Below are 12,196 nucleotides of genomic sequence, written 5' to 3'. Positions count from 1 at the left end.
AAAAAGGGTATAGATGCTATAACCCTTCTACTCGTAAGTTTACAGTGAGCAGAGATGTTGTTTTTGATGAGATGAGTAGCTGGTATAAACCAGTAAATGTGATTGATGATGTAGATGCACAAAATGGTAATGCTGCACAAAATTCACAGCAGCAGTCACAAAATATTAGTGGACCTGGAGCATCCTCTAGTAGTGGTTCACATTCTTCACCATGGACAGGCAGATTGAGATCAGGAGAATATTCTCAAAGTAATGCAGATAGTGGTATGCAGGTATCACGAAAAGGAAAAGAGAAGGTTGATCAGCCCATGTTTGATGTGAATGCAGGTCACTCTTATGTGGATGGTGAATCCAGTGGCTCAGAACAGAGCATTGATGATGAGTTGGGTATTCCTTCTATTGTTACACCTGGAGTAAGGAAGACCAGGGATGTTTTGAGAGCACCTGGGAGTGAACCTACTTTGCGCAGGTCTACGAGAGCTAGGTATCCTGTGGATAGGCTGAAATATGATGGATTTACAGCCATTCACTATGCATATATGGTTAAAGTAATACAGGAACCAGAACCCACTTCTTTTGAGGAAGCCATGGGAAAAGAAAAATGGGAGAAAGCCATGGATGAAGAAATGGATGCCTTGGAAGCTAATGCTACATGGGAATTGGTACCTTTGCCTAAAGGTAAAAATGCAATTGGCTGTAAGTGGGTTTATAAGGTGAAGCACAATGCAGATGGTTCTGTGAACAGATACAAGGCAAGATTAGTAGTCAAGGGGTATGCACAAACATATGGTATTGACTATGAAGAAACATTCAGTCCGGTTGCAAGGATGGCAACCGTAAGAGCGGTCATTGCGATGGCTGCATCAAAGGGATGGTCTTTACATCAGATGGATGTAAAGAATGCCTTCTTGCATGGTGATTTGCAAGAAGATGTCTATATGGAGCAGCCACCAGGTTATGTGCATGCTGTTCATCCTGAGTTTGTTTGCAGGTTGAAGAAAGCTTTGTATGGCTTGAAGCAAGCACCTAGAGCATGGTCTGACAAGATAGGACAGTATCTTGTCACTATTGGCTTTCAGATTTCCAAGGCAGATTTCTCACTTTATGTGAGAAAAACAGAGAAAGGTATTATGCTGCTTGTCATTTATGTTGATGATTTGATTATGACAGGTGACAGTGATGAAGATATCCTTCATGTGAAAATGCTATTGAAGCAGAAGTTTGAGATGAAGGATTTGGGAGAGCTGCGTTATTTCTTGGGCATTGACGTGATTAGATCACCAAGTGGGATACAGCTCTTGCAGAGGCAGTATGGATTGGACATGCTGTCCAAATATGGGATGACAGGTTGTAAGCCTATTTCAGTTCCTTTGGAGCAGAATGTGAAGCTGAGCACAGATGTAGGTGAGCTTCTAGAAGACCCTACTATGTACAGACGCATAGTAGGAAGTTTGATTTATATGACTATTACCAGGCCAGATTTGAGCTATGCTGTTGGATTGGTAAGTCAGTTTATGCAGGCTCCAAGGAAACCACATTTGGATGCGGCTAGATGCATACTCAGGTATGTGAAGTCCACATTGCAGTATGGACTATTTTATGAGACTGGGATTCAGATACAGTTGCATGGATACACTAATGCTGATTGGGCTGGTAGTATTTCTGATAGACGATCTACCAGTGGATATGTGTTCTCTTTTGGGAGTGCTGCAGTCACTTGGAGCAGCAAGAAACAGCCTACAATTGCCTTGTCGAGCACAGAGGCTGAGTACAGGGGTGCAGCAATGACTGCATGTGAGGTAGCTTGGTTGCATAAGCTACTTTATGATATGCATCAGTCTACAGATGGGCCAGTTGTCATTTATTGTGACAACATGAGTAGTATACACTTGGCAAATAACCCAGTCTATCATGCTAGAACAAAGCACATTGAGGTGCATTATCACTATGTGCGAGAGAGGGTTTTACTAGGTCTTATTGATCTAGTTTATGTCAGCACAGAGGATCAGGTAGCTGACATATTCACGAAGGCATTGGGCGCAGAGAAGCTGCGCAAGTTCAGAGACCTGCTTGGTGTGCAGGAATTGGGATTGAGCTCGAGGGGGAGTGTTGAGATATCGAGCTCCACTTGTGATACGCCAGGGTGACCGTTGTGTATTTATGTCACCGACTTGTCAGTTGCAGATGCGGTTGGTACACCGCCCCTGAATAATAGCTACATGATAGCTATCCTTATCTACTCTAGTTCGTGGCTCAGTTAGTATGCCACCTTAGTTAGTTGAGTTTGGTTTGAGACCCATATCTAGGGTTCTTCTATTTCTTTGTACTAGAGTTCTTTTGGCTTACACAACTAAGAAGAGGAAAACTGTTTTCAGCCTCCACCCTTGTGTGTCTTCCCCCATTGTGCAAGCAAGAAAGCTTCAAGCGAGACTCCTTCCTTCTCTCCCACAATCTTGACACAGGAGACTACAGAGCTGGACCAGCTAAGAGGAGAGCAGGTGTGAAGGATGCAGGTGAAGCTGGACCAGCTCAACGCACAGATCACTAATGAACACTAGGAGCAGTCCCGCCTACACCACGAGCTCGAGGACCAGCAACAACTCATGGCTATGACCCTCCATCAGGGGGAGAGCCTAGAGGATATGGAAAAGAGGGAGAAAGAATGGGCTGACCACAATGAAAGGAGAGTACGAGACCTGGCACGCCGACTGGCCAAAGCAGAAGGAGATAGAGTGTTGGCTGAGAATCAAATAGAGGCTGCCCAGCTCTCTATGATAGCCCAACAGCACACCTTCCTCAACACGCTGCTCCACTCTACCAAAACAAAAGAAAGGAAGCCAATGATCAGCTAAAGAAGCTAGCCATTGCACCCAAAGCCCTAACAGCAAGCCTGCACGTGCCACTGCAGCTAGGAGGCCCGCCGTAGATCCTGGAGGAGCAAAGAAGATATCTTGCACAGGTAGACGTGACTGTGGAGGAAATCGACGAACTCGGCTTCACATAAGAGAAGGCACAAGAGGATGGACAAGCAGAAGGGGGTGAACCGGAGTTTGATCTGGGACCTCAGGAGGAGGACTATGTCCCACCACCCCCTCCTCCACAACAAGATGAAGTGCAACCCACTAACACATTCACTGACAGGAAAGCAGCCCTAGCTAAGCACGAGAGAAATTGTAGAGAAGGCAAGGAAAAAGCTGAACGTTAGACTTGTCCCAAGACAACCTGCCTCTCTCCCACCGCGCCCTAAGAATCTCCCCGCTGAATTCCATGCAAAGTTGATTATTTGGGAACAGCAGGAATGTGTCGATGATCCCTTTGACTTGAGCTTTGAGCTTCCCACTACACTAAACAGAGTAATGCTCGTAAAAATTGTAAACAACGTAATCGCTATGGGTGCAAGGCTCAAGGACAAGTGGCTAGCAGAGCGAGAGGCCAACCCAACTGCTTGGGGAGCCGAGGACCACAAATTTTGGTAGGATAAAGTCCTCTAGGTGCCTAGATCGATGGAAGGCTATAATTGCCAACCCACCTGGAGAAGACGCATTTTTTATGTCAACCTTGACACTTGGATGGCGTTTTGTAACACCCTCCCTTCTGAGAGAAACGACCCCATTTTCATGCCATATCCTCGAAGGGTAGGCGTGGATTTTAATCCGTCCATCCACGGCAGGTTCGACTTCCCCATCATCTATAACGCCAATAGCACCTCCTATAAGGATGCCCTTGTATTTACCCTCCCTAATTTGTATAGTTCTATAAATAGATTCCTTAGTGAGTTGACCTCCTGTCCTGACCCGCCTTCATAACAACTTGTAATTACCTCAGACTAATTATGGTCCTAGTCCACCAAGAGCCTGCCCCTCAAGAACTCCACCTCCCACCCCTTTTCTTCGACCCCAACGCCATAGACAATAACACCATGACTCACCTTATGATACGCGCTACTCTTTTGCCATCCTTCTGTGTTGCACTGCTTGAGGATATGAGCGATATCAAATTCACACAGTGCAACCACCCCTTTCTTTCCACCACCACTCTCAAAACCCACCTCAACCTCAAGGGCTACTTGCTGAAGGTAAAAATTTTGGTATAGTATTTTAGTTTTCAGCATAACAAATTGTGGTATCTTGAATTTAACCATAACTAAGAAGTGTATTGGTTTTTTATTTAGGATGACTATAACTCTGCCATACTCAAAGAGGAGGCCCTCCTCAAGGAGCTTGCATTGCTAGAGGCAAATTATGAGGCAAAAAGAAAACAATTCATAAACAAAGAGCAAGATAAATTAAGGGGAAAATGATACAAGTACCTTGGAATAGCTAATCCTACACATGGAAAGGATTTCTTTTCTGTTTTGTTTGCATTGAATTGGGATGAAAAGAACATGATGACTATTACCAAGGACAAATTGCATGCCATTTGTAGTGCTAATATTGCTACGAAGAGGTATGTTTTCCTCATGGACTAATGTTCTCTTCTTTTTTGGAATTGAACTCAATTTGGTATTTTTGGTTAAATAACCAATATATTAGGAAAAGGGAGATTTTACTTCTCATGACTTTCACAAAGGCAAAGGACTCCACTATGTCACACTTTGCAGATGTAAGGAGATTTCACAGCTACATGAAGCAAGAGGTGTATTGGTTTCATATGATTGGAGAATGCTCCTTATTGATCACGAGCTTACAAGTTGATGGCACTATGATTCCAAGAGGCTTTGATGTTTTTTTAAAAGGCCAAAGACGTTTACATATTTTAAAAGCATTTGCAAATATTTTTAGTGAGATGAAGAATGTTGGAGACTCTGAGAAGGTTCCAAATCTCACACGATCAAGCAAGTGTGGTGTACAAGTATTTCTAATATAAAGAAATCACATTTTCTAAATAGCATATGTACAAATATATTCTAACTTAAGAGTGATTTTGTTGTTTGTTCTTATGTTTTTGGAAAAGATGGTTACATAGAAGAAAGGAAAGCAGGGTGCTAGAAAGCCTCCCTCCTCTAGTGGAGGAGTGGATGGACTTGGGATGTGAAAATTGTATGTTCTCAAAAGCATTTCTTGAGAGGGGTCTGTCGGAATGGAAAATGCGTGTTTGTCCATGGTGGATAGACTATCCATTGGATGACATTCCACGGTAAGAGATTGAATTAAGAGAGAGTAAGTACTTTGAGAGCCAAACATAGTAAATATGTGGTAACTCTTGCTCTTAGCTATTTGTTTTTGTAATACTTTCCTTATATGCAAGGTTCTTGGAACAAAATAGAGTAATTTCTATACACAAAGAAGAGGATGAAGGAAATGGTACTTTCTAAAAGTGTATTGTTTAACATGAAAGTTATCATAACTTTTTAAACTTGTGTGTTTTCTTAACTTTGTTGTTTTTGGAAATTAGAAATGTCCAATACAATAGACATGGTCCCTCCTCATGTTGTGGGGATAAAGGCAACTTGTGGTGGTAGCATGGCAAAGAGTATATTGGATGGAGTGCAAAGTTTTAGTTTATTCCAAGTAGCCTTGTTTCTAATTTGCATGAATATAATATTTTATTTTGTTGACTTCACGCTACTTATGTACAATTAGTGTTTGAAAGCAAAGTTGCAAAATTGGAATGTGTGCACAAGAGGGAGAAAGAGGCTCAAAGTACAAGAACAAATTCTTATTTAATAAGTTGCTCAAGGTACAACTTGGGTACACTCTATCTCACACGTGATAGTGACACATAGGCTGTTTATATAGCCTCTGCCAAACTAGGGTTAGGGTTTCCATTGTCCTTAGGGCTATTCACACCCATCTGCCCTCATACTCCCTTGCTTATAGTGGGTTCCTATGCCTATCTTCTAACCCCCCCCTCAATGCCAGGGTGGCATTGGATTACAAGGCATGTAGGATATCCCCCCCCCCCCCTCCTCGGGATGCCTTTATAAATCAAGCTTACAAGAGTGTTTTAGGTAGATTATTTATAGAGTCAAAACAGTCAATCTTCAGATGGATTGGAGGCATAGTTGGCCACCAATTCTTTGGGTACATCAGGAGTGTTGGGGCATTTACTAGTGATATGCCCTATTTTCTTGCATTTTTTACATTTCATTTTCTCAGGATACTTCTTCCAACATTTTTTTACAAGATGTCCTTTTTTCTTACAGAAAGAATATCTAGTGAGAGCTTTATGTACCAATATTTGATCACGGGAAGTTGAAGATGCATGATTGTTGCTGCTTTCTTTGTGGTTCCTCTTTTCTTCATCCAAACAGTATTGAATGGTACTTGCCAATGTAGGATCTGGAATGTTGGTGAGAGTGGTTACAAGAGTAGAAAACACCTGTTTTACAGCTTTTAGGAGAATAGCAATAGCATCTTCTTCATGTATTGGAGCTTGTACAGAGGCAAGCTCTGCCATAAGTCCCTTCATGTGAGAGATGAATTTTTCCAAATCTTCTCCTAATTTATATTCCAAGCTAAATAATTCAATTTTAAGGGAGATTTTAGTATTTTTACTAGTGGCTCCATAGAGCTTTTCAAGCTCATCCCATTTTTCTTTAACAGTGTTTAGTTGATCAACATTATGAATTAAGGACTCATCTAAGTGTAGCATTATGATTGTTGGGGCACGTTGGTCATCCTCTATATCAATCAGATTTGCAAAGTTTACAACTCTAGTGCCTTGAATGAGAGGCCGATACCCTCTCTCCATCATTTTGTACTTTATAAGTACCTGCCATGGGTGGAAATCTTTGCCATCAAACTTTCGAATTTGAGGACGGACATCAGCATATGTTGTAGCCATTGGGAAGGTCTTACCACTTGTTAGGACAAGGGCAGTGTCTAATCCCTTACAAATTTTCCACTGAATGCGGAAGCAAATCAAACAATTGAAATCAAAGTTGCAATGAGGAGAAAGGCTAAAAAACATACAGATGTAATATTTCAAGGTACGACTGTGGTGATCCTTTCTTATGTGCAATCTTCTTCCAAGGTTTAATAGTCTTTTTAGGTTTTAATGAAGTAAACCTAGACTGGAATTCAGGCTCCTCCTTGTGGTATGGCTTAGTGGATGAAGCTTGTGTTGGACAAGGTTGGTCTATGATCTCAATGCTTGTTGCTAATGATTCCGAGGAGAGTACAATGACACTCATCCTTTTGATTTCATTGACCAGTGTACTTGAAACAAAGTAACTCAAGATATGCAATACACTTCTAGTGTATGATGGTCTATGTGTTTATAATTGTACACATAGCCTTACAATTTTAAGCAGAGCACTTAGTTGTTTTCATTTCCTGATAAAAGCATTCAGATTGTGTAGGTACTAGCAACAATGATGATTTAAACAAAGTGCCTTAGTGCTTACAAGCACTCATCTGTAGCTCATGTTGCTAGAGATGGTAAATGTCGGTCTTAATGAGCTTGATGTTGACTCTTCGAATAGAGGAAGTTCTAAAATGAGATTCCTAGATTAATAACACACTCTGTAAGAGTTGACTCAGTGATTAAAATCACTGTTGATGACCAAACATTGAAAATTTTTGAAAATGGATAAGCTTGAAGCTCCTAGCTATGGCTGCCAAAGACCCACAGTTAGGGTTTTGATCATTGCAGGTTGTAGGAGATGAATCAGTACAAACCCTCTTAGGTGAGTATAGTCCTCTATAGGGGCTACAATAGCCCTAAGGGAGCCGGCATTATTGCACCCTGTACCAGATGAACTTCAGCTCGAATCAGGTCGCTGTGAAAACTGTGCCAAATCTGCGATTTCTGCAATGTCATCCACCACATCACGCCTTTGTTGTGCCAAGCTGAATCGTCCTGAGTTGCTGAAGAGTTTCTCAGAAGGAACCAGGAGCTGATATGGCCTCTTTTGTCCTCCCCAAGTCCTCCATCAGAGGTGGGTCTGGTTTGGCTATGGAGGCAAGAGGTAAAAGATAAAAATGATGGACTATCTTATGCATTTAGTGAGGCTAAGGGTATAGGAAGCTGAGGGGATCAGAGGAGGCTCTGATACCATGTTTGAAAGCAAAGTTGTAGCATTGGAATGTGTGCACAAGAGGGAGAAAGAGGCTCAAAGTACAAGAACAAATTCTTGTTTACTAAGTTGCTCAAGGTACAACTTGGGTACACTCTATCTCACACTTGATAGTGACCCACAGGGTGTTTATATAGGCTCTACCAAGCTAGGGTTAGGGTTTATCGTACCCCTAGGGCTATTCACACCCATCTTCCCTCATACTCCCTTGCTTATAGTGGGTTCTTATGCCTATCTTCTAATAATTAGTGATGCAATTGTTGATACTAAGGTGAAGAAAAAGTACATAAGAAAACAAAAGGATATCCCTACGATAGATAATGCATTGGAGCATGGCAAGGGTAAGACAATTTGCATGAACGATAGAGTTTAGGGTTTTCATTTGATGAGTAAATTTATTAATGTATTATTTTATTGGTTGTACATTGCCTAGGTAAGTAATATAAGTGAATCAAATGAGGTTGGTACGTCGAAGCAAAGGTCTGAGCACAAAGACAAAGTTGTTTCATTGGATGAAGAAATAGAAGGTGAATCAAGTATCATTTTTGGATTATTGGAGTCATGTTAAAAATATATTTTTTCTATTTTTTAAAGATAATATAAATTTTAAACATTAAACACTAAATAATTTGCTTTCCTTCCTATTTTTCTTATGGTTTTGACATGTATAGCATTTGGAAAGAAATGGCAAAAAGTAAGCGTCACTTTGAGGGATCTTTGCGACATACTACACCTTCTCGGGCTATGTCATTCATGACTTGGTCTCAGAGTCTATACAAGAGTCTTGTAGATATCCCACTATACGGAAGACAAGTATGTAGGTTTCTAGCTTTACATTCTATGCTTAACATTTATCCAACATCAACATTTGTAAGTAAACTTTATTTTGATAATAGGATTTCAATACCAAACTATTGTAGATGCTCTGCTGGTAGACGTGACATCGATCGACGATTTTGCATTGGATGGTTATATTTTTCACGATCCTCTATATACATATCTATTGTAATTGTTGCTTATTCTTTGTTATTATGTTTTCAATTTTAGCATTCGGCGCTTCATGGAGGGAAATACCATCAACTCTTACCACCGTGCTGGTGTCCCATCATATGAGGTTGCTAAGTTGTTGTTTGCAGATTTTCCTACATCTTTGCTTGTTTTTTGCCTTGAGGCAGAAGGTATATGTGCTTGCATTAGTTTAGTTTATAAATTCATGTGATATTGCATGGTCTTATACATCTTTACATTTGAAAGGGATTCCCAAATGGAATACATTTTCTAGTGTACTTGTCAAAGGTGTCATGGACCTAGCCCATAGATTCTTGGCAGATGAGGGGTTCTTGGTGACTTTGGGACATGCACAACACTTTGGAAAAGTTCTTAGAGGAGCTCATGCCATTGGATTGAAGCTCCATCACACATGGACTCTCGTTTGTGAGGGTGGATATAAACACCCTAATACTCGAGAGGAGGTAAGTGTGTTGAAAACAAACTTGTAACTTTTCAAAATAAAAGTTTAAATAGGTAACAAGATGATTGTGTATTGCTAGGTCAGGGACCTTGCTATTGGTTTGTTTTATTAAGGGATGTGTGTCCCTTCATATGATAGAGAGGCTGATGAGAGGGTTAGCCCATACAAGTTTCCCACCTCTCATAGCTTCCTCTTCGAGACAGACCTCTAAGGCACATCATTTGAGCATACTTACATGGATGGTGTAGAGGTTCGAGGGGGTGCAGAAAGATTACTAGATTTTTATAGGTGCATTATACAGTCTTAGACTAGTTTATACTTTGCATTGAGATACGTCATGCTTTTGTAATGGATGTTACTAATTGGCTTCTTTTGTAGGTGGCTCCTTGCTACATTCACAAAGGATCTTGACTATGTGCTGGATATTTTTTCATGTTGTGGTGGCCTTGGTAGAGCATGCACAGAGATGCATCGTTTTGTATGTGCCTTGAGGGTGATTTTAGCCTCTACAATCAATGCTTAGTTGATGTGGCATGCGGACTGCCATCTATTCACCCTAGTGACGATGATGATTTCACATGATTTGTAGTTGCATTATTTTTAATATGATATGATGCCTTATATTGGTAGTGCATGCCACGGGGCTTAATGATGCTTGGGAATGATGTATGACTCTATGGATTTTGGATCTCACTTAAATTGGTATCACTTCATAAACTTATAAAATTATGCTAAAATTTCATGCTTTAGAAGTAGTTGCATACCTATTTTTTGTTGGAGGTCAAAGCATTCAAGAGTTTACGATTAGTTTGCAATTCCACATCCTAACATAATTTATCTAATTAGTTTGCAATTACAAAAATTAAACTCAAAGCGATAACATAAGCAAACAAAAAGCTCCATAAAATAACCAAAACAATCCAAGAGATGACCAAAAAGCTTCAAGAAGCACCTAAAAAGCTCCAAATGAAGAGCTTGCTAAATAATACTACTCACCTACTTCCACTCATCATTGTGAGTTATTACACATTGACCTTATGGTGGAAGTAATCTCTCTATAATTTTCTTTTATATGTTGGAAAATCTATTTATCCACCCCAAGACATGTTGATGGTAATAAATGTCCCATCCTTGTGATCTGGGAACCTCATGTGTATAACTCTGATTACATCCTTATTAAAGCTCGGATCTTAACTTCCAAAGTATACAAAATAACCATATATTGTTCATATATTATATAAGGGAGATGTACAATGATTTGTCACTCATACATATCCTCAAATACTCTAGCCACATTGCCTAAATTTTAGAACATTATATCTTCTTACGTAGACATAAAAAATAACGTTGATGGGGTGAAACTTGTTATGCTAGTTTACAAAGAAATATTAGAGTGATAATAAAACCCTAGAAGATCTACTATATATAGAGAACCTTGATTACATTTCTCACTTTTTTGGCTTTCAGGTGAGTCTCTTAGAGAGTGCATCCTTCTTGACTGAAAAACTCTCTTACAAGACAACTCAGACACACAATATCTCATGCTTTGAATGGATGGTTCAAAGAATATTTTTAATGAGCTAGATTCCATTCTTTGCATAGGGATACATAAAAACAAGGAACCAAAGCATGTGCAAATAAGATAGGGTTGTTACAATGAGAGCAAAAGGTAATCCTTGATTGTTTGATATTCTTGGTTCTTTTTTTAAATAAATAATGATGCAATCATGAAGTGATTTACATATTGGATATTTGGACCTCTCATGGGATGTAAGTATCCTAGATATAAAGCATTGGGTTAGACAATAGCAATTAAGAATGTGTGAACTATTTTTAATGGGCTAAGGTCCTAGCTTGGGCAATGTTAGTCCATGGTATGGTTACTATTTGATACTATTTGGACTATGTTGTCCTTCATTATGTAAATATTAGGTCATTACTCTTGATTTATAATTAGTTTAAAAATGAGATTTAATATTATGTTTATTTTTTGTAAGTTGTTCAAGTATTTCTTATTGAATAATTATGTACTACTACAATATAAGTATATATACAAAATGTGTATGCATGTATCTATAAATATTCGTATTGTATAAAAGCTATGAATGTTTCAAGTATTGTTGTATATTTACTTGTGTCTGTGCATATTCTTAAAGTAAAATAATAATCAATATTCTCATTGTTATTGCATGTTTACTTATCTTTTTCATGATTCTTTCAAATGACATGAATTAAAAAAGAGAGAAAACTTTATCATCAAGCTAACTAGATTTTGTGAATTATATATAATTGTTAAATCAATATCAAAATAGTATTTGCATGTGCATGCATGTTTTTTATTTTCAATTATACTCAACTTTTATGTTGAAGATTATGAATTTAAATGATTGAATAATTGTTTGTTTGTTTATTCCATGAATTTTATCATGTACTATTTTTTTTCTTTGTTTTATTTTGTTGTGAGCAATTGTTGTAAGCTACAGCTAGTAAGATTATAGAATAGTGACCATTGATCACTTACTTGCTACATCTATGAGCATTGCAATATCCAAGAATATGAGGGCACAAATTCTCCAACTTCCAAAAATAACCAATGTTTCTTCCTCTCACCTGCCTAATGCAAAGTTAGGTTCTATTTGCAAGAAAAAGTCATTGCAGAGATAGATAGAATGGTGATTTGCCAAAAGCCTTTTAGGTGGACATAT

This window comes from Lygodium microphyllum, chromosome 26 (assembly GCF_053477565.2).
Source record: "Lygodium microphyllum isolate KBCC chromosome 26, Lygodium_microphyllum_v1.1.10, whole genome shotgun sequence".
In the NCBI taxonomy this organism is placed as follows: domain Eukaryota; kingdom Viridiplantae; phylum Streptophyta; class Polypodiopsida; order Schizaeales; family Lygodiaceae; genus Lygodium; species Lygodium microphyllum.
This window is presented reverse-complemented; position numbering follows the sequence as displayed.